This window comes from Hemitrygon akajei, chromosome 8 (assembly GCF_048418815.1).
Source record: "Hemitrygon akajei chromosome 8, sHemAka1.3, whole genome shotgun sequence".
Classification (NCBI taxonomy): domain Eukaryota; kingdom Metazoa; phylum Chordata; class Chondrichthyes; order Myliobatiformes; family Dasyatidae; genus Hemitrygon; species Hemitrygon akajei.
Window position 1 is genome coordinate 45,776,711 of NC_133131.1, and position 22,196 is coordinate 45,798,906.

General features: G+C 42.8%; 1 pseudogene; it reads right to left on the reverse strand.

Annotated features, from left to right (window-relative positions):
• LOC140732500 (cytochrome P450 2D20-like) overlaps nucleotides 1-22,196 on the reverse strand; it is a 75,024-nt pseudogene that overhangs the window by 36,539 nt on the left and 16,289 nt on the right.

The following is a 22,196-nucleotide window of genomic DNA, read 5'->3' on the forward strand; positions in this document are numbered from 1 at the left end:
TTCAGAAAGTCAGAAGGCATGGGATCCAGGGAAGTTTGGCCAGGTGGATTCAGAATTGGCTTGCCTGCAGAAGGCAGAGGGTCGTGGTGGAGGGAGTACATTCAGATTGGAGGGTTGTGACTAGTGGTGTCCCACAAGGATCTGTTCTGGGACCTCTACTTTTTGTGATTTTTATTAATGACCTGGATGTGGGGGTAGAAGGGTGGGTTGGCAAGTTTGCAGACGACACAAAGTTGGTGGTGTTGTAGGTAGTGTAGAGGATTGTCGAAGATTGCAGAGAGACATTGATAGGATGCAGAAGTGGGCTGAGAAGTGGCAGATGGAGTTCAACCCAGAGAAGTGTGAGGTGGTACACTTTGGAAGGACAAACTCCAAGGCAGAGTACAAAGTAAATGGCAGGATACTTGGTAGTGTGGAGGAGCAGAGGGATCTGGGGGTACATGTCCACAGATCCCTGAAAGTTGCATCACAGGTAGATAGGGCAGTTAAGAAAGCTCATGGGCTGTTAGCTTTCATAAGTTGAGGGATAGAGTTTAAGAGATGCGATGTTATGATGCAGCTCTATAAAACTCTAGTTAGGCCACACTTGAAGTACTGTGTCTCAGTATAGGAATGATGTGGAAGCATTGGAAAAGGTACAGAGGAGATTTACCAGGATGCTGCCTGGTTTAGAGAGTATGGATTATGATCAGAGATTAAGGGAGCTAGGGCTTTACTCTTCAGAGAGAAGGAGGATGAGAGGAGACATGATAGAGGTGTACAAGATATTAAGAGGAATAGACAGAGTGGTCAGCCAGCGCCTCTTCTCCAGGGCATCACTGCTCAGTACAAGAGGACATGGCTTTAAGGTAAGGGGAGGAAAGTTCAAGGGGGATATTAGAGGAAGGTTTTTCACTCAGAGAGTGGTTGGTGCGTGGAATGCACTGCCTGAGTCAGTGGTGGAGGCAGATACACTAGTGAAGTTTAAGAGGTTACTAGACAGGTATATGGAGGAATTTAAGGTGGGGGGTTATATGGGAGGCAGGGTTTGAGGGTTGGCACAACATTGTGAGCCGAAGGGCCTGTAATGTGCTGTATTATTCTATGTTCTATGTTCATCCTCTCATTTCCAGTGTTCATCCATGGGGCTTAGCTCTAATTCATTCACCTCTGTTTGGATATGCCCGGGAGCCGGGTCAGGACTTATCCCTCGATCTGCCAGTCAGTCCCTGTGACGAGATGCCCTGCTCATTTCCTCCATTCCCTGATTCAATACTCCCCTCCTCCCTATTCTGGCTTCTAACCTACAATCCCTAGTGTTGATTCTCTTGACCAGTAGTCCAGAGTGCGCAGTCAAGCCCCCGGCTTCACTTCCTCAGTGATGGGCTTCTCTTCACAATCTAGTGGCTGGGTTGTGCCGATTGGCTGTCACAGCTTTGGGCTGCTTCTTGGCGAACTTCTGGCCGGCCCACCAGCCGATGATGGTGGCAAGCACCGCCCATCGACAGGCCAAGGACCACCAGCCGATGATGGTGGCAGCACCACCCATCGACAGGCCAAGGACCACCAGCCCATATAGGTTGCAGAATTCCATTGAGTTTGTGCGTGATTCCAAGAAAATGTGTCTTAACAGCTGAGCACAGCAAGGAAACTCTCCTCCCCTTGTGCACTCGGACAAACTGCACTCAGCCTGCAGTTTGGTGTGGTCAAGTACTGGATCGTAATGACCTCACAATCTACCTCATTATGATCAAGCATGCGACGACAGGAAAATGCAGGTTGTTATGGACACAACTTAGCACATCACAGAAATCTTCTCGGCCTTTCTGGAAAAGATCAAGCGTTCCTGTTGGAATGCAGCGATCCCCAGTGTTCTCATTAGAACCCGCGACCATTGGCTGAGGAGCTGGTCCCGCGACTCTCAGCCCGTCACTTGATGGTCTTCCAGCACACGGAGATGCCCGCGGCTGAATGCTGCCGGCGGACACACGCTCGCCTGCAGGAAGACGTGCTGAGAGATGCACTGAAACTTGGTGCAGCCACCACAAAGGCCCGTTGGGGAAGGACGACAGTTTAGGGTCCGTCACCCGCGGGAGTGCGAGGGGTCGGGTGGGGAGGAGTACATCCTTCATCAGCGGTGTGGATAGATGAATAAACATAGTGCCACAGGAGTGGCTGGAAATGTGTAAAGAATGAGAGTCAACCCCTAGTTTTCATTGTAAACAGTTTTATTGTAAATAGGTTTCATTTTTGACTAAGGTTTGAGAGACAATGAATGATTATTTGGAATAAGGACTGCGAGTCAATGCATGATTTATTGTAAATAATTTTATTTAGTGAATAAGGACTGAGAGTCAAGGAATGGTTTTTGTAAATCATTTTATTTTGTAATATTTCTGAATAAAGTATAGTTTGGGAAAAAAATCTGATGTGACAGTGTGCAGGGAGATTATCTCTGTGTCTGACCCTGGCTGTATCTGATGTGACTGTGTGGAAGCAGATTCTCTCTCTGTCTGATCCCCCTTTTTTAAACATTCTTTTATTACAAATATTGGTGCTGTACAATACACTCTACCATATACGTAAGATATACGTAGTCAGATATACGTAGTACTGACTACGTATATGTTGATTTACAAAACTTTCCTGAACACATTTTACAAACTCTAACCCATCTAGACCTTTAACAATATGGTGGAAACTTTAACAATATGATGGTTTACCAATCAATACGTGGAAACTTAAAATCCCCTACTATCACAACTTTGTTTCCTGCAGTTGTCTGCTATCTCTCTGCAGATTTGCTCCTCCAATTCTTGCTGACTATAGGGTTTGTCTATAATACAACCCCATTAATGTGATCATACCTTTCCTGTTTCTCAGCTCCACCCATATGGCCTCGGTAGACAAGCCCTCTAATCTGTCCTGCCTGAGCACTGCTGAAACATTTTCCCTGACTAGCAATGCCACCCCCCACCCTCACCCTTCATCCCTCTGCCTCTATCACATCTGAAACATTGGAACTGTAGAACATTAAGCTGCCAGTCCTGCCCCTCCTATAACCAAGTTTCACTAATGGCTACAATGTCATAATTCCATATGTCAATCCATGCCCTCAGCTCATCAGCCTTCCCCACAATACTCCTCGCATTGAAATAGACACACCTCAGAAGAGGAACAATTACCTCTTATTGTAATTTATTAAATAATTTATGTATAGCATCCTTCTGCTATTGCAGAATGACAAATTCCATGACATATTTCAGTGAGAATAAACCTGATTATGATACAATGATTCTCAGATGACAATAAAGGACCTTGACTTGTCTTGGTTGGTTGCTCCCCCGGTGACTCGGTACATTGCTGTCACACTCAGCAGTGACCAGAGACAGCTCAGATTCAATTTCCAATCAAGTCCAGTCACTATCTTTCAGCCAGGAAAGAAATCTGAGCAGAATCAAAATCAAGCAAGATAACCAATGCTGATTATCATCTGATCGTAGAAGACTTTGTAGAGGACTGTCACAATTGTTGAGTCTCTGGCACTGAGTCTGCTTCTGTGACTCAGAAGGGAGTGGGGGAGAGAAGAGGAATGCTGTGGTAATAGGGAATTCATCAGAGTAACGGACAGGAGGCTTTGTGGGTGAGAAAGAAATTCCTGGGTGGTATGTTGCCTCCCAGTTGTCACGGTTCTGGCTATCTTAGACTGAGTCCTCAGCATTCTTAAATGGGAGGGTGAACAGCCAGAAGTCATGGTCCATGTAGATACTAATGAAATAGGTCGGATGAATGACGAGGTTCTGCACAGGAAGTTCAAGGAGTTATGTGCCAAGTTAAAGGGCAGGACCTCCAGGGTTGTGATCTCAAGATTGTTACCCATGTCACATGCCAGTGAGGCCAGAAGTAGGAAAACTATACAGTTTAGTACGTGGCTAACGAGTTGGTGTAGGGTGGAATGCATAAGATTTTTGGATCATTGGGCAATCTTCTAGGTAAGGTGAGACCTGAACTGGAGGGAGACTAATATCCTAGTAAGGTTTGTTAATGCTACACGGTAGGGTGTAAACTAGTCTTGCAGGGCGATGGGAACCAGAGTGCCTGAACAGTTAGTGGAGAGGTTGGGGAGACAGATGCTGGTAAGACCTCAAACAAAGTTTGGAATCAAACGGTTGAGCACAGTGTAACTAGTGTCCAGAGCTGTGTATATTTCAATGCAAGAAGTATCATAGCAAAGGCAGATCATAGGAAAGGTGAATCATAGAGCTGACAATAAGGTAGCTGGCTTACAGAGGCAATGTGCAGTGAGGAAAGGCCATTGATAGGCCAAAATTGCAGTCAACAGGATGAGTTGCAACATAATAGGTGGACAATATTGAAAGGGTGAAAAGGCTTGTATACAGACCCTGAAACAGTAGTAAGGATGGGGCCTACGAATTACAATGGGAGATAGAAAGTGCATGCCAGAAGGGCTATGTTATAATTGTCATGGGGGACTTCAATATGCAGGCAGAATGGGAAAATCAGGTTGGTGCTGGATTACAGAAGGAGGAATTTCTAGTGTGCCTACGAGATGGCTTTTTAGAGCAGCTCGTGGTTGAGCCCACAAAAGGATCAACTAGCAAACACGAGGAAATCTGCAGATGCTGGAAATTCAAGCAACACACCCAAAATGCTGGTGGAACACAGCAGGCCAGGCAGCATCTATAGGGAGAAGCACTGTCAACGTTTCGGGACTGACGAAGGGTCTCGGCCCGAAATGTCTACAGTGCTTCTCCCTTTAGATGCTGCCTGGCCTGCTGCATTCCACTAGCAAAGGATCAACTATTCTGGATTGGGTAGTGTGCAAAGAACCAAAATTGAATAGAGAGCTTAAGGTAAAATAACCCTGAGGGGCAAGTGATCATAATATGATCAAATTCACTCTGAAATTTGAAAAGGAGAAGCTAAAGTCAGATGTATCAGTATTACAGTGGAGTAGAGGTAATTACTGAGGCATGAGAGAGGAGATGGCCAGAATTGGTTGGAAAAGAACACTGGCAAGGATGACGGCAGAGCAACAATGGCTGGAAGTTTTGGAAGCAATTTAGAAGGCACAGGATATATACATCACTAAGAGGAAGAAGTATTCTAATGGAAAGTTGACACAACCGTGGCTAACAAGATAAGTCAAAGCCAACATAAAAGTGAAAAGAGGACATATAATAGAGAAAAGATTAATGGGAAGTTAGTGGACAGGAAAGCATTTAAAAACCAATAAATGCCAACTAAAAGAGTCATTAAGAAGGAAAAGATGGAATATGGAAGTAAGGCAGCCAATAATATTGAGGAAGATAGCTAAAGTTTCTTCAGATACATGAAGTGCAAAAGAGAAGCGAGAATGGGTATCAGACCGCTGGAAAACGATGCTGGAGAGGTAGTAATGAGGGACAACAAATTGGCGCACAAACTGAAGAAGTACTTTACATCAGTTTTCATGGTGGAAGGCACAAGCACTTTGGTGGAAGTTCCAGGCATCAGAGGTCATGAAGTGAGTGAAGTCAACATAGCTAGTGAGAAGATTCTTGGGAACTGAAATGTCTGAAGGTAAAAAAGTCACCTGGACCAGATGGTGTAAACCCCAGAGATCTGACATATTAGGAGAATGGGCAAAGAAATGGCACATGGAATACAGTGTCAGAAAGTATATGGTCATGCACTTAGTAGAAGAAATGAAAAGGTTGACTATTTTCTAAATGGAGAGAAAATACAAAAAAACTGATGTTCAAAGAGACTGGGGAGTCTTTGGGCAGAATTCCCTTAGCTAACGAAGCTAATGAAGAAAATCAAAATAAAACTGCACATGCTGTAAATCTGTAATAAAAAGCAGAAAATGTTGGAAACACACAGCAGGTCAGACAGGATCTGTGGAGAGAGAAAGAGAGTCTCTTTGAAATATGTGACTTTTCCTTTACATACCTTCTCCTGCTCCGCTAAGAAGGCATCAGTGAAGTCCCTGGGTGTGTTTGGATCCCACAATTCTTTACGTGCTGTGACAATTCCTTGTAAAAAGTCAATTCCTTTCTCTTGATTTTCAAATATTTTATGCTGCGGGCCCGGGAAATAACAAAGAAAGGGAAATGCGTTCAACATCTGCAATAGAGACAGGGATTGAAATATTACTTCACAACATATATGTGAATTTTTTGAAAATACAGAATGTAGAAATTCATTCACTATACCCATCACAGATACACCCAAATACCGAATGTGCATTTTCTCTGACCCTTGCAGAGATAGTCCATGTGTTACCTGTGAATTGTCATTACTGATACAATGCAGGGAATCACAGGACACAATTACACAGAGTTGTATCCGTGAAACAAATCACCAAATAGCTGGCATTTTGTTGGGCTATTGAGCAACAATAAGAATTAATCATGATTAATTTTGCAATTAAGGTCATTAATAATGTTGACTGTGGTTTGAGTCACACTGCTGAACACCAGCATTCTGAATGTTGCACTGATAAATTATCCATGTTGAAACCCCTCTCTGTATTTGACAGCCACACTCACACAATCCATAGATTTCTGCATTCCCTCAAATCTCAGTTTTTCTTTTCTCCCATCACTGGTGAGTGGGAGGACATAACTTCATTTAAACAATGCAAAGCTTACATATGAAGAATAATTTTACTTGATTTGGATATTAGAGAGAGCAATGAGAAGTCCAGGGAGAGGTTGGCAACACACACAAAATGCTGGTGGAACACAGCAGGCCAGGCAGCATCTATAGGAGAAGCACTGTCGACGTTTTGGGCCGAGACCTTCGTCAGGACTAACTGAAAGAAGAGATAGTAAGAGATTTGAAAGTGGGAAATCCGAAATGATAGGAAAAGACAGGAGGGGGAGGGGTGAAGCTAAGAGCTGGAAGGGTGATTGGCAAAAGGGATACAGAGCTGGAGAAGGGAAAGGATCATGGGATGGGAGGCCTGGGGAGAAAGAAAGGGGGAGGGGAGCACCAGAGGAAAACAGAGAGCAGGCAAGGAGTTATTGTGAGAGGGCAGAGACAGAAAGAAAGAGATAAAGGGGGAAAATAATAAATAAATAACTAGATAGATAAATAAGGGATGGGGTAAGAAGGGGAGAGGGGGCATTAACGGAAGTTAGAGAAGTTCATGCCATCAGGTTGGAGGCTACCCAGACAGAATATAAGGTGATGTTCCTCCAACCTGAGTGTGGCTTCATCTTGACAGTAGAGGAGGCCATGGATAGACATATCAGAATGGGAATGGGATGTGGAATTAAAATGTGTGGCCATTGGGAGATCCTGCTTTCTCTGGCGGACAGAGCGTAGGTGTTCACTGACATTGATTTCTCTAACTTCCGTTAATGCCCCTTCTGCCCCTTTACCCCATTCCTTATTTATTTATTTACTTGTTTGTTTATTTCTCCCTTTTTTTTCTCTCTCTCTGTCCCTCTCCCAATAACTCCTTGCCTACTCTCCATCTCCCTCTGGTGCTCCCCTCCCCCTTTCTTTCTCCTTAGGCCTCCCATCCTATGATCCTTTCCCTTCTCCAGCTCCGTATCCCTTTTCAAGTCAAGTCAACTTTTATTGTCATTTTGTCCATAACTGCTGGTACAGTGCATAGTAAAAATGAGACAACGTTTTTCAGGACCATGGTTTACATGACACAGTACAAAAAACTAGACTGAACTATGTAAAAAAAGAACACAGAGAAAGCTACTCTAGACTACAGACCTACACTGGACTGCATAAAGTGCACAAAAACAGTGCAGGCATTACAATAAATAATAAACAGGACAGTAGGGCAAGGTGTCAGTCCAGGCTTCGGGTATTGAGGAGTCTGATAGCTTGGGGGAAGAAACTGTTATATAGTCTGGTCGTGAGAGCCCGAATGTTTCGGAGCCTTTTCTCAGACGGCAGGAGGGAGAAGAGATTGTATGAGGGGTGTATGGGGTCCTTCATAATGCTGTTTCCTTTACAGATGCAGCACATAGTGTAAATGTCCATGATGGCGGGAAGAGAGACCCCGATGAACTTCTCAGCTGACCTCACTATCCGCTGCAGGGTCTTGAAATCCGAGATAGAGCAATTTCCGAACCAGGCAGTTTTTTGCCAATCAACTTTCCAGCTCTTAGCTTCATCCCTCCCCCTCCTGTCTTCTCCTATCATTTCGGATTTCCCCCTCCCCCTCCCACTTTCAAATCTCTTACTATCTCTTCTTTCAGTTAGTCGTGAAGAAGAGTCTTGGCCCGAAACATCGACAGTGCTTCTTCTTATAGATGCTGCCTGGCCTGCAGCGTTCCACCAGCATTTTGTGTGTGTTGCCTGAATTTCCAGCATTTGCAGATGTCCTTGTGTTTGCATTTTTAAAGAGCTTGGTAGATGGATTGGAATTTCACTGCCTTCATTTTCCATTTCTGTTGATTATTAGTTGGAAAGGATTGAAAACATCGCTGTTACTCTCAGTTTCTGTGGTAAGACAGTTGAGTTCAGGATAGCTCAAACATTCTCTTTTTGATGAAATCTCATCTTGGTTCCTCTTTCTACTGTCCAATCTGCAGTGTATTTCTAGCTTTTTCTGGTTTTATTTCAGATTTTCAGATATGCTTTTTCCTTCTCTCTTAGACGTGAGTAACCTGGGGCATCAACAGCTCCTCCAGGAGATCCAAACCACGAGCTGTGTGGGCTTGTATCACATCCACAGGAAGCTCGCAGTTTGTGGAGCACAGGACAAACTAGGGCCTTGTGGATTTAACAATGACAAAAACCTAACAATTCAGATCTACATGAGGGGGTAACGTGCAAATGGCTGGTAACTGAAGCAAAAATTGATGCAGGAAATCTGCTATAAAAACCGCAAATGCTGGAAATATTCAGTAGCACTGGAAACATCAGGGGAGAGAGATAAAGGATTAATGTTTCGGGCCTGGAGAAATGTATCTTAAGTTACAAAGAGAGGGAGGGATAGAGAGAAAAAAAGAAATGACTGCAGTCGAGTGGGGATCAAGGCTGTCCTGGCGACATAATGCTTTCAGACACAGATGTATAGATAATAATGAGGAAAGGTGGACCTCATTGTCCAGTCAGGCAGCTCATCCAAAGCAGAGGACAACAAGGTTAAAGAGCATGGACTATCAAGGCTGCAGTGGGAGAACTTTTGAACTACTCAGTTAACTTGAGGTAGACTGGTGGCCTGAGCTGATAATCTGATGACTAACAATCAATAACTAATAATCAAAAGTCTCCTTATTTTAGAATATATAGAGGAACTTGCCAGGGCTGTCCTCTTAGTCCTTTATTATTTAATTTGGTTTTAGAACCATTTGCTATCACTCTTAGGGATTCTAATTCTGTGCAGGGTATTAAGAGAGGGGATAAATTACATAAGGTTTCGTTGTATGCGGATGATTTATTAGTTTACATTTCAGATCCTAGGAAATCTATTCCTTTTATGTTATCTATATTTACAGAATTTAGTATTTTCTCTGGATATAAACTTAACTTACATAAAAGTGAACTATTTCCTATTAATAATTATTCTGATTATTATGATCAAATACCTTTTAATATTGCTATAAACTATTTCACTTACCTTGGTATTAAAATTACTAAAAGTTTTAAAGACCTATATACGTATAATTTTTCCCCTCTAATTGAATATACTCAACAAGCGCTTCCTAAATGGTCGCCTATGTCGATGTCATTAATTGGTCGAATAAATGCTATAAAAATGGTTATTTTATGGAAATTTTTATATACATTTCAAGCAGCTCCATCTTTTGTTCTAAAAATATTTTTTGATAAAATAGATTCTATGATCTTGTCTTACATTTGGAATAATAAAAGCTCCAGAGTGAATAAACTTTTATTGCAAAAATCAAAAAAAATAGAGGGCTGGTGCTACCAAACTTTAGATTGTATTATTGGGCAATTAATATTCATTATATCACCTTTTGGATTCATGGTATAGATAACCAGGATTGCCCTTTATGGTCACATTTGGAGGAGAATTCGGTAAGGGGGTTTTCTTTAGCTTCTTTACTAGGAGCTCCCCTTCCTTTTTCCCTCTCCAGAATAGGTAGACAAGGTCTCAATCCTATTGTTAAACACACTTTAAAAATTTGGTCCCAGTTTCGTAAATTTTTTGAATTAAATAACTTTGTACTCTCTAGTAATATCTATTCTAACTGTTTCTTTAAACCATCAACTCCCAATACGGCTTTTTTAATATGGAAAACTAAGGGAATAAAAGCCTTTTTAGGTTTGTTTCCAGAGGATTGTTAAATGTCTTTTTCACAGTTAATGGATAAATATGATATATCTAGTACACATTTTTTTTAGATATTTACAAGTTAGGAATTTTTAACGTGATTTTTTACCGAATTATCCCTTGGCTTACTCATCAAATTTGGTTTATGTTATTTTTCAGCTTAAACCATTTCAAAAATGATTAATAACTATTATTTATGAAGAGTTAATAAATGTACGTATGTCACCTAATGATAAGGTTAAACGTAGTTGGGAAATAGAACTTCAACACTCACTTTCAGATGATCAATGGAGTAAAATTTATTATCTAGTTCATAATTCATCTATCTGTGCACGTCATTCCTTAATTCAGTTTAAGATAGTACATAGGGCCCATATGTCCAAAGATAAGTTAGCGCATATTTTTTCTAATATAAGCCCTATTTGTGACAGATGCAACGCTGAGGTGGCTACTCTAACTCATATGTTTTGGTCCTGTGTAAAGTTAAATAATTTTTGGAGGGATGTGTTTAGAATATTATCAAAAGTTATAGGTGTGGATTTACAACCCAATTCAATCACGGCAATTTTTGGGATTATTCCAGAAGAAACAGGTAGAGTTCCTGCTTCCGCTCAACACGTGATAGCCTTTTCAACTTTACTGGCTAGGAGAGCTATCTTGTTATACTGGAAAGATTCTAATCCACCTACTGTTTTTAACTGGCTCTCCTCCATTATGCCCTGTTTAAGCTTGGAGAAAATTAGAAGCCGGACGTTTGACATATCTTTTAACTTGGAGCAAGTCTGGTGACCCTTTATTCAATATTTTCATATGATTTAATTTTTCTTTAGTTTTATTTTTATTTTTTTAAGGAAAAATTGTCCTTATCCACGAAGATTCGGAGGTGACTGGAAGGATGTTTTCTTTCTTCTTCTCTTTCTAATTTTATCTTCAAATGGACTGCCCAATCTTTCATCTTTTTTTAGGCTAGTTTAGTGGGGTTTTTTCCTTCTTATACAATCAAATTTCCAATCTTTTTTTTTCTTTATGACTTGTCAAGAGGAGTTGTGGTTTTTTGTTTATATATTACATACAACAGCGTAACATTATATTTAATTGACTTTGACAGTATACACTTTTTAGTTGTTTATACGTCTTATGTATTATGTGTTTGTTTAAACCTCCTCTGATTTGTAATTTTTTTGCTGGAAATCAACAAAAAAGATTGAAAATGAAAATGAAAACATACGAGGAATGTTTGACCACTCTTGGACTGTACTCCTTGGAGTTTAGAAGAATGAGGGCAGACCTCATAAAAACATTTCAAATTGTTAGGGTTAATATTAGGGTTAATTCGAGATTGCCATTACAGGTCAGGAGTGGCTCACGTAATGAGAGGGAGGGGGGAGCGAAACTGGGGACCCCGGTACACCGAAACTACTAGTGTCACGCGATTCAGTAAACAAAAGAAACAGGTAACTCGTAAGCATATGGCTGCGGGCCAATAAGATGGACACAAGTGCCCGATATTACCTAATATGTAGCGGGGGGTTGTGCTGGGGGGAAAAGGGATATAAATAAGAGCAGATTGTAAGGGGAAGTCGGAACGCGCCTTCTCCAGCGACTCCGTCGATTCGCTGTGCCAGTTACGAATTCTGCAATAAACCAAAGTTTTGTAATATTCCGGTGTTGGTTGTCTCTCTTCCTAAATGAACACAGGGCAGAATTTCAAGCCCAACATTTGGTGACCCCGACGTGGGGAGGGAGAGACAACACAGGCTGGCGGGTCCGACAGCAGACAACTTGCGGCCGCAAGCTTGACTAAGGTCAGGAAGTGCCTGTTATATCGAAGACTTCCACTAGATAGTTAAATCACTGAGTTAGATCTTGTCTGCTGACGGATCCTCACCAACCCCAAATTACCCTGGGAGAGATCATTCCCGGTGCAGAATCGTGACTGGTAAGTACTAACTCTTATCTGTTTTTAGGAAGATCCTCCGCCCGTGGAAAAGTCTTCTGAGTGAGGGTACCCGCCGCCCACGATGGGCATAAAAGTCTCAGGAGTGAAGAGAAAAGTGTCGCGGTACACCGTAGTACACAGGGATACTGACGGCGCCTACCTTAGACTGGTTGTTAAGAGGAGAAATCTCCCACGCGAAGGTCAGGTTTTGAAAGGCGACCGTCCCACATTTGATCCTCTCTGTGTACTAGGGAGCCATGGAGCACTTCAATTTCGAGTTACCGAAACTCAGACATTTGTGTGTTGAGTAACAGAGTATATGAGAGTTTTTAGAAATATGGTAAAATTGATAACTGTGCGAGTTCAATAAACTAACAGTGAGCAGCCGCAGGGGTCGGACACCATCAAGGTAGGAGTGGAAGTGTTCCTCCGAGGCCCGGGGAAGCTCACCTGGAACGGAAAACGGTGGCATGGTCCATACCCTGTCACCGAGGTCTCCAACAGGGCATTAAAAGGTAAGAAGGGAGGGGGACAATAACTGGCATCATTTTCTACTGGCCAAATAAGACCTTTGGTAAGTGGGGAGCGTTTCTGGGACAGTCAGCTCTAGGACTGTCTATTTCAATTGCTATCTTTATTACGTGTGGTTGTTGTTGCGGGACTATAGATCGAGCCTTGACCGGAAAGGATGGACCTCCACCGGCGTACCAGGCACCCTTGTTCCCGGTGGAAGGGGAGGACACGGCCCTCCCGGAAAGCGGACGCGCTATGGGAGGACACGGACTGAAATGGACCATGGCAAGGGGGGGGGATTGTGAATTTGTTCTTGAATAAGTTTTCTGAAATGTTGCATGCTACTTGTAAAAATTGCGGATGTTTAGGGAACCCCTACCCATATTTTGCGACCCTAGGTCGGACAAATCAGGATAAGCAAATAGGGAGGACACGCCAAGGAGTGCCGGGGGACGCTCACCTCCCTGCCTGATCCTGGCAGCCGCGGAAAAGCTTGTAAGGGGTGTGGCCTCTGGGAGGCCAAGGGAGGGAGTGTTAGGGTTAATATTAGGGTTAATTCGAGATTGCCATTACAGGTCAGGAGTGGCTCACGTAATGAGAGGGAGGGGGGAGCGAAACTGGGGACCCCGCTACACCGAAACTACTAGTGTCACGCGATTCAGTAAACAAAAGAAACAGGTAACTCGTAAGCATATGGCTGCGGGCCAATAAGATGGACACAAGTGCCCGATATTACCTAATATGTAGCGGGGGGTTGTGCTGGGGGGAAAAGGGATATAAATAAGAGCAGATTGTAAGGGGAAGTCGGAACGCGCCTTCTCCAGCGACTCCGTCGATTCGCTGTGCCAGTTACGAATTCTGCAATAAACCAAAGTTTTGTAATATTCCGGTGTTGGTTGTCTCTCTTCCTAAACGAACACAGGGCAGAATTTCAAGCCCAACAAAATGTTGAAAGGCATGGACAGGGTGCATGTGGAAAAGTTGTTTCCCATGATGGGGGAGTCTAGTACGAGAGGACATGACTTGAGGATTGCAGGGCGCCCATTCAGAACAGAAATGCAAAAAAAATTTTAACCAGAGGGTGGTGAATCTATGGAATTTGTTGCCACGGGCAGCAGTGGAGGCCAAGTCATTGGGTGTATTTAAGGCAGAGATTGATCGGTATCTGAGTAGTCAGTCATCAAAGGTTATGGTGAGAAGGTGGGGGAATGGGACTAAAGGGGAGATTGGATCAGCTCATGACGAAATGTTGGAGCAGACTCGATGGGCCGAATGGCCGACTTCTGCTCCTTTGTCTTATGGTCTTATGGTATGTTAACATTACACTTGCCTTCCTTGCCATTGATTCAGAGTGCAAATTAACCTTTAAGGAGCCTTGTATGAGGAGCCCCCCGTCCCTTTGCATCTCTGATTTCTGAATGGGTTCTTCATTTACAAAATAGTCCACACCTTCATTCCATCTACCAAAGTGCATGAGTAGACTTTGCTCCATTGCTCCATCTGCTCTTTCTAGCCATTCCCCTCAACTGTGCAAGTCTTTCTGAACACCCCCTGCTTCAACACTGGCTTCCCCTCCACATATCATTGGGTCATCTGCGAACATGGCCACAAATCCATCAATGCTATCATCCAGATCACAAATGTATAACGTGAAAAATAGCGGACCCTACACCACCCCCTGTGGAACACCACTAATCCACAGGCAGTTGGTCAGAAAATGCCCGTTACTCCCACTGTTTTCCTTCTGCCAGTCAGGCAAGATCTCAAAATTCCTCTCCGTATATCACATCTACAACAAAACAAACAGTGAAATGAGTCACTTGTGGTAGCAACCAGCATGCCCGAGGATGTGCTGGGGGCTGCCTGCATGTGTTGGCACACATTCCAACACCAGCACTTTGAGCATACTATGTTGGCATTATGCTAGTACTTCCCCTGTAATACCATCTTATATTGTTCAGTAACAAAATGTGATGTCCCTTGTCAAAGGCCTTTTGAAAATTCAAGTCAACAACCGTGCACGCTCCTTTGTCTCTCCTACCTGTTATTTTCTTAAAGAATTCCAACAGGTTTGTCAGGCAAGATTACCCCTGAAGGAAACCATACTGACTTCAACCTATATTACTGAGTACCTTCATGTGCCCCAAAACCTCATCCTTAATAATAACTCTAACATCTTGCCAACCACTGGAATTAAGCACTTTGACCTTTAATTTCCTGTCTTTTCCCTCCCGCCCTTCTTAATCAGTAAAGTGACTTTTGCCATTTTCTAGTCCTTTGGAATCATTCCAGAACTAATGAATTCAACCCAAACTGAACATGCAGTTTTTTCAATTCACCAACCTCTCAACCATCTCTAAACCTTCTGTTAGACAGTTCAATTGGTATTAGAGTGACTTTGAAAAAATATTGATTGCTTACTAAATCCACCTGTTGGGATAGAGGAATATGATAAGACCATGAATTATTTTATCCCTCCATGTCAACATCTCCACTTCACTACGTGCTGTGTGTCTGTCAGCTCACCTGACTTCTTTGTGTCAAAGGTCACTTCCCTGCTGACTAATGACCATTTTCTCAAATCTCCCTCTTTCACCCTCTGTTCGTTCTTTGTTTCGTCTCAGGTACTTCCCAGGCATCTGAAGAAAGATGACATCATGGGACAAATTGGAACATCACCCTCCCTTCACTTAAATATTTCTCGTAAAAGCCAAATTTATGATGACACATTGTGTACGTTACACATTTCCAAGAGGGATTTTTTCTTTCTTTTACTTTGAAGAATAAGAAGTGGATAATTAGTTTAAGGAGACCAAGCTCATTATAAATCCATTACAGGATCAACAGACAACCAAAGATTGCCATGCTTGACCAGCGTGTTTACAGACTTTCTTCCACTGATATCATCACCTTCCTGTAGAAAGAAGTTCTTCCACAAATTTTATTTCTATTTTTCTGCTCAGTCTCATCCAAAGTGCTAAATAACTATGGCTTCCTAGTTCCTTGTGACCTGAACTGTATCCTTGCTTCAACCTCATTCCAAACAGTGGGACTTTTCCATTCATTGGGTATTAGAACCAGCAAGACCCAGTAGACTCAAATCACTGGCAACTCGAAGTGTCTCCTAAGATTTCCCAGATGATGAATCACAGTATACCACAATCCTCATTCAGCCTGCAGGATCACAAACTTCAGTTCCATATTAAAGGGGAAACCTTGTCACATGGTTACAGTATGAGGTAGGTAGATTGATACTTTATTGATCCCAAAGGAAATTACAGGGTCACAGTAGCAGTGTGCACAGATATACACATATCAGAAGAGAAGTAAGAAAGAATAAGAAATAAGTATCTCTAACAGTCTAAAAGGAGAGGGTAATCACTTTCCTGGCGAAAGGTAAACTTATTATAGAGCCAAGTGGCTAAGGGAAGGAATTACCTCATATAGTGCTCTTTGGATGGCATAGTTGTCTTAGTCTATTACTAAAAGTGCTCCTCTGTTCAGCAAGGTGACATGCAGTGGGGGAGAAATATTGTCCAGAATTGCCAGGAGTTTCTGCAGGGTCCTTTGTTCTACCACAGCCTCCAGTGTGTCCAGTTTGACTCCTACAACAGAGCCAACCTTTCAGATCAGTTTATTGAGCCTGTTGGCATCACCTATGTTGATGCCATTGCCCCAGCACACCCCTGCATAGAATATTGTACCGGTGACAACAGTCTGGTAGAACATGTGAAGGAAAGATGTGCACACTCCAAAGGACCTCAGTCTCCACGGGAAGTAGAGGTGACTCTAGCCCTTCTTGTACATAGCCTCTGTGTTGGTGCTCCACCCAAGTCTGTCATTCAGGTACTTGGAGGTCCACACTACATCCACATCCTCACCTGTAACAGGGAGCGGTGCAGGCTTAGTCTTCCTAAAGTCCACCACCATCTCCTTTGTCTTACTAATGTTGAGCTGCAGATGATTCAGCTTCCGTCATTTGGCAAAGTCCTCCACCAGGGTCCTGATTTCATCCTCCCATTCTCCCATTCGACACCCTCCTTTGCTTAGTCAGCAGAGAATTTCTGCAGATGACATGACTCAGTGTTGTACCCAAAATCCAAGGTATATATATAATTACAGAATTATCCAATGGTTTCAGCACAATTCATTCAGTGCACAATGTCTACCATATCAACTCAACAGTCTCTATCCTACCCCTTACAGATTTTACCTCACCATATGTTTATTCAGCTCTCTCTTGAAGACTGCAATGGACTTCCTCCATCACATCTGACAAAAGTGCATTCCAGATTCCAAGTACCTGCTCCATGAGATAGACTTTCCTCGAGGCAGTCTTCGTTCCTTTCCTTTTGGTTTTGTACCTGTGACCTTTCACTGCCCAGAACTTTCAACATTTTATTAACGTTGACCAAATCTCCCAGCTTTCTCTGAAGAAACTGCCTGACTGTTTCTGGTCTATCCTTGTAGAGATAGTCTGTTATCCCAGGAACCATTCTCATCAATATTTTCTGGAACCCTCTGTAATGGTGTCAGATGCTTCTTATATTGAGGTGACTCCAGCTGAAAACAATGGTTCAACTGAAGCCAGGCCGGAATGTTATAAAGGTCCAGCAGCCTTTGCTGCTTTTATACATTGTGCTTTTACTGCTGAAGTTCAACATTGTTTATGTCGTATTAATCATTTTCTCAACCTACACTGCCACTTTCAATGGCATGTACCCAGAAACCCAGGTCCCCCTCTACTTCCTGTTGCCCTTTCAGAACGGAGTTCAGAATATCACTAAAGACTCTTTGGCACAGGGCCCAAGAGGCAGCAAATGGTCATTTTCTCATCTAGCTCCATTAAAGGTACAACCTTTCCCCCCACCACTCCCCCATCAAGAACATCTTCAAGAGGTGGGGCCTCAAAAAGGGGGGCATCCATCAGTAAGGACCCTCACCATCCAGGAAATGCCCTCTTCTTGTTACTACCAAGGTGGAGGAGGTACAGGACCTGATGACCCACACTCAGAGATTCAGAAACAGCTTCTTCCCCTCTGACATCAGATTTCTGAATTCTCCATGAGCCCCTGAACATTACCTTGTTAATCCCATTTTTGCATTATTTATTTATTTAAGTTATATTAACTTTCAGTCTTTTCACTGTACTGCTGGTGCAAAACAACAGGTTTCATGTCATTTAAGTTCATGATCATAAGTCTGATTCTGATTGTGATTCTTTATTCAATGAAAATCGTAGCGACCCTGAGCTTCCTGTTGCCTGGAACATTAATTCTCCATTCCATTCCCACTCAGACTTCCTGCATGGTTTCAACAGTGAGAAATATCGCCGAATGTTCTGTTTTGGCATAATGCAGCCTTCCAAGTTCAATATCAAGTTCTCCAATATCAGCGATCTCACTCTTTCTCTCTGTCCCAGAAATAGCTATTTCTGCTGGTCGGTATTTGGGCTCAGTCATTTGTATTTGAACATGTGGCTTTTCTGGGCATGTCCCCCAGTCCCACATGGACACAAATTCAAACCACTGTTCCCACTGTTACTTTAACTAATTTGGTCTTGCCTTACCAGGGATAGTCCCTCTGTTCTATTCCTCCCTCAGCTTCTGCACTACCCAGTTTTGATGAAGAGTCTCAGAGATTAAATATCAAATATTTTTCTTCCTGCACATGCTCATTGACTTGCTGTGCGTTTTCAATATTTCCTGTTTTCCCACATATTTTATTCTACCTTGGTTTTCTCCATTCTTCCGACCAGATTGACAAACCTTCCAAATTCTTCGTGCATTTCAGTGTTGGCATAAATAAATAGTTTACTTTTCCACAGCAGTCAAGGCATCTCTTGGTTCTTTAGACAGCTTCTTCATTACCTTTCTCCTCTTCAAATGCTTTAGTCAAGAATTCTGCTTCCTCCACAATTTACAACTGCAGTGACTTCTTCCCAAGCCCAAAGTTTTTCAATGTGGAAAGTGAGAATCTTCTCTGTTCTCTCCACCAGTTCCCATACTTTGCTAAGACGATACCTGCAGGAACAGTGGGAATTATCAGGGGTTAAGACATCAGATGGTAAGAAATGTTTCCCCATTGTAGAGGTGTCAAAACCTACAGGGCAGGAGTTTAAAGTTTATAGTGCAGGGGTAGGAAGTTTAGATGGGATCTGAAGAAAAGCTTCTCAGTCAGATGATGTTTGGAATCTGAAATGTCCTGCCTGATAGAGGGTTGGAAATAAGTTCCCAAGACATTTAAGAATTATCTACCAGAACACTTGATTCACTGAAGCATGGGAGGCGATAGGTTAGATGCTGGTAAATGGGATTGGTATAGATGGGTATTTGATGATCAACATGGGCATGATGGGCCAAGGGGCCTGTTTCTGTGCTGTTTGACTCCATGAGTTTTGACTTTGGGCTGTGATAGTGAAACAGACACCATGAACTGAAATGCCAGCAGCAGAGAGCAAAATGGACAATGGAAAACTCACACAGTCTTACATTCATCTTACACTGCAGATGCTGGAATCTGGAGCAACACACAATCTGCTGCAGAACTCAGTGGCTTGAGCAGCATCTGGGAGGTGGGGGATGGCAAGGAATAGTCGATGTCTTGGGCCCTGAGCGCAGAGTTTCCAACTGAAACATTGACAATTCCTCCACCTCCACCCCACCGAGATGCTGCTTGACCTGTTATGTTGCTCCATCAGATTATTTGTTGTTTCATTTCAGCTTTATTTTCTACAGTGCTCATTCAGAAATATTTATGAATATCGTGAACTGGAAAAAGACCAAAATCTGGTGAGTCCAGCATCCCAGTGTCTCAATAACTGATTTATCATTAACAAGGCAGAATCACTCAGCAATCATAAACTTTCACCTCAGTCAGCACAGAATGTCAGGACTACAAACTGTCAGTGGCAAAGGGATAGGAATGAACAAGGATTGAGTTCTTTCCTGGCATTTATGATAAAGACTCTTCTCCAGCTTCCAGCTGGGTACAGGTATCAATTATAACGCACATTTCAATGACAAACTCTGCCTTCTTCTTCAGGGATGATGCCTGGGTATTGTCTAGACAGGAGGTATTTATACCCCCATTGTCCATCCTTTCTGATTGGTTGTTTCTCATCCAATCCGATTTCTGCTCTCTGACCTTGTTTAGAATTGATTTCCAGTTCTTAATTAGAGACCTTCACCTTTGTTAAAATTATTTCCTTCTAGTTTTAGCTCAATGGCTTCCTTTACCAGCTGGTCCCAAAAGCCACAGTAGTTCTGTGCCGTTGAAGTCAATCCTATGGCCATTGTGAATACAGTGTTCTGCTACTGCTGATTTCTCCAGCTAACCCAAACGGGTACACCTCCTGTGCTCCTTCATGCAGGTTTCCACCGTGCATCCCATCTGGCCGATATACACTGCTCCGCATTCACAGGGAATCCTACAAACAGCAGCCAACTTAAGTCTCAGGTCATCTTTGACCTGCATAAGCTGTGACATGAGCTTCCTAATGGGTTTGTGGCTGCTATTAATCTAGTATTTGGTGATCCTCCCAAAAACCGTGGAAAAACAGGGAAGAAAGACAGAAGCAATGGGTTACCCCTCATTGTTATGTTTCCTGGTTTTTCTATCAACCCTTTAAAGAGCCCAATTGATTTCCTTTAGCTTGTAGCCATTCTGCAGGGACGTCATGCATAATCATCTTATTTCCTCAGGGAGAGTCTCCTGGTCCAAAATAGTAATCAGATTGGTAAACAATTCTATTGTAAACAAGGCGGGAGAGCAGAAACCTGATTGGATGATGACTAACCAATCAGGAGGGATGGGCTACAGGGGTCTAAATACCACCAGTCTAGACATACTCAGGCATCATCCCCAAAGAAGATGGCAGAGGCTGTCATCAAAATGTCGGGTATAATCGATAACTGCACTTGACCAGAAGCCTGAGAAGAGTTTATTCATCAGCAATAGGAATGTGCATAAATGTAAGCAACCTGCTGATGTAAAAAATTCTGGGTTGATAAGGAAGAATTCTCAATTTATCACCATGAACAGATTCTAAACACCTTGTGGTGATAAAAAACTAATTTACAACATCGCCAGTCATCCTACATGTATAACTTGCTGAGGCATAGAATATAGAAAGAACTAGAAGATAAAAGTGTGTTTTAGGAGCCACTTCAATACAATGCAGAACATTAAATGATCAAAACAACCCATTGAGACTCCTTTTGTCTGTCATTAAGATGTAGTTACAGAGATCTTGGGAGAACTGGTCTCTAATATTTCTGGATACATTTGAACTAATTCCTTTGGACGTGATGACGTCTCACCCTCCTCCCCAGTCTGGTAGTGGGGTTCACAGTGCAATGATCATTCACAGAAATCTGAAGTCCAACAATTCCCAATCCCTCCCATTGGTGCCCAGGACAGTCTCTGGTGCCCAGTTCACACTCACCTGCCCCGATCTGCTGAAAGAGGTTCTCATATATCGGAAAGGATGGCCGGTCAGCAAAATCTTCCGATTTCTTCACCAGAGCCTCTTTCAGGGTCTTGTAGCCACTCAGCACCACCAGGTTTGTCCATCCAAACTCTAAACTCACCACATCGCCGTACTTCTTCCACAGCTGAAAGTGGACACATGATGGGAGAAAGCAGCAGGACGTTACTGCAGAATCGAATAGAGACAGCACGATCACTCAGCTCTCTGTCAGACCCAGCACCTGTTTGTTCTGCATCCCTGCGGCTGTTAGTGCCGGGCCCCAGGGAGCTTGGCTCTCGGCCCCTGTACCACTGAATGCAACAGGGGATTCCTGTCACCGTTGTTTCCCCACTGATACATTCACATATCCACCCCAGGATTGTCCTGTGGGGGTGTGCCTTTTTCTGATTGCCAAAAAGTTGCTTTCATTGTGATTGTTTAGTTCAGAAGCTGTAGATGCTTTTCCCATTGCATAGCTCCCTGGTGTCCAGTTTCAAATTATAAAATAGCACGTGGAAGGGGTCTTAGCTAAGAATGTTGTTGAATGTATGTGTGTTTGTTGAATATTCAGCTTTGCAGTGTCTGTAACTTGGGAAAAATGTATATTTGGTTGAATTTTTACTGTTTGTAAATAAATGATTAATATACCTATGTGCAGACAGTGCTTTCTGTATCACTCGCCAGACCCCTGATCCTGACTGAACATTACATTTGGTGCTGTGAGCAGGGTCTGGCTTTTTGAGCAGATATGCATTTCTTTAAGAGGTTATTTGAAAGAGAGGACCCTCTGTTTGAGAGGTGTGGAGTCCCATGGTGGACAGATAATAGTGCAGGTTTTGGAAGTCTCGCTAACTTACTGAAAGGTTATGGACTGCCGGTAGATTGGTCAGACCAGTTAGATTTCACTCAGGTTGAAATGGGACCACATTGTTTCTATGCTTAAATCATCAGGTTTTCCCAAAAGATAACCAGGGAGATGCTTTCTATCTGTTTGCAGCAACTGTAAGGCATTCGTATAA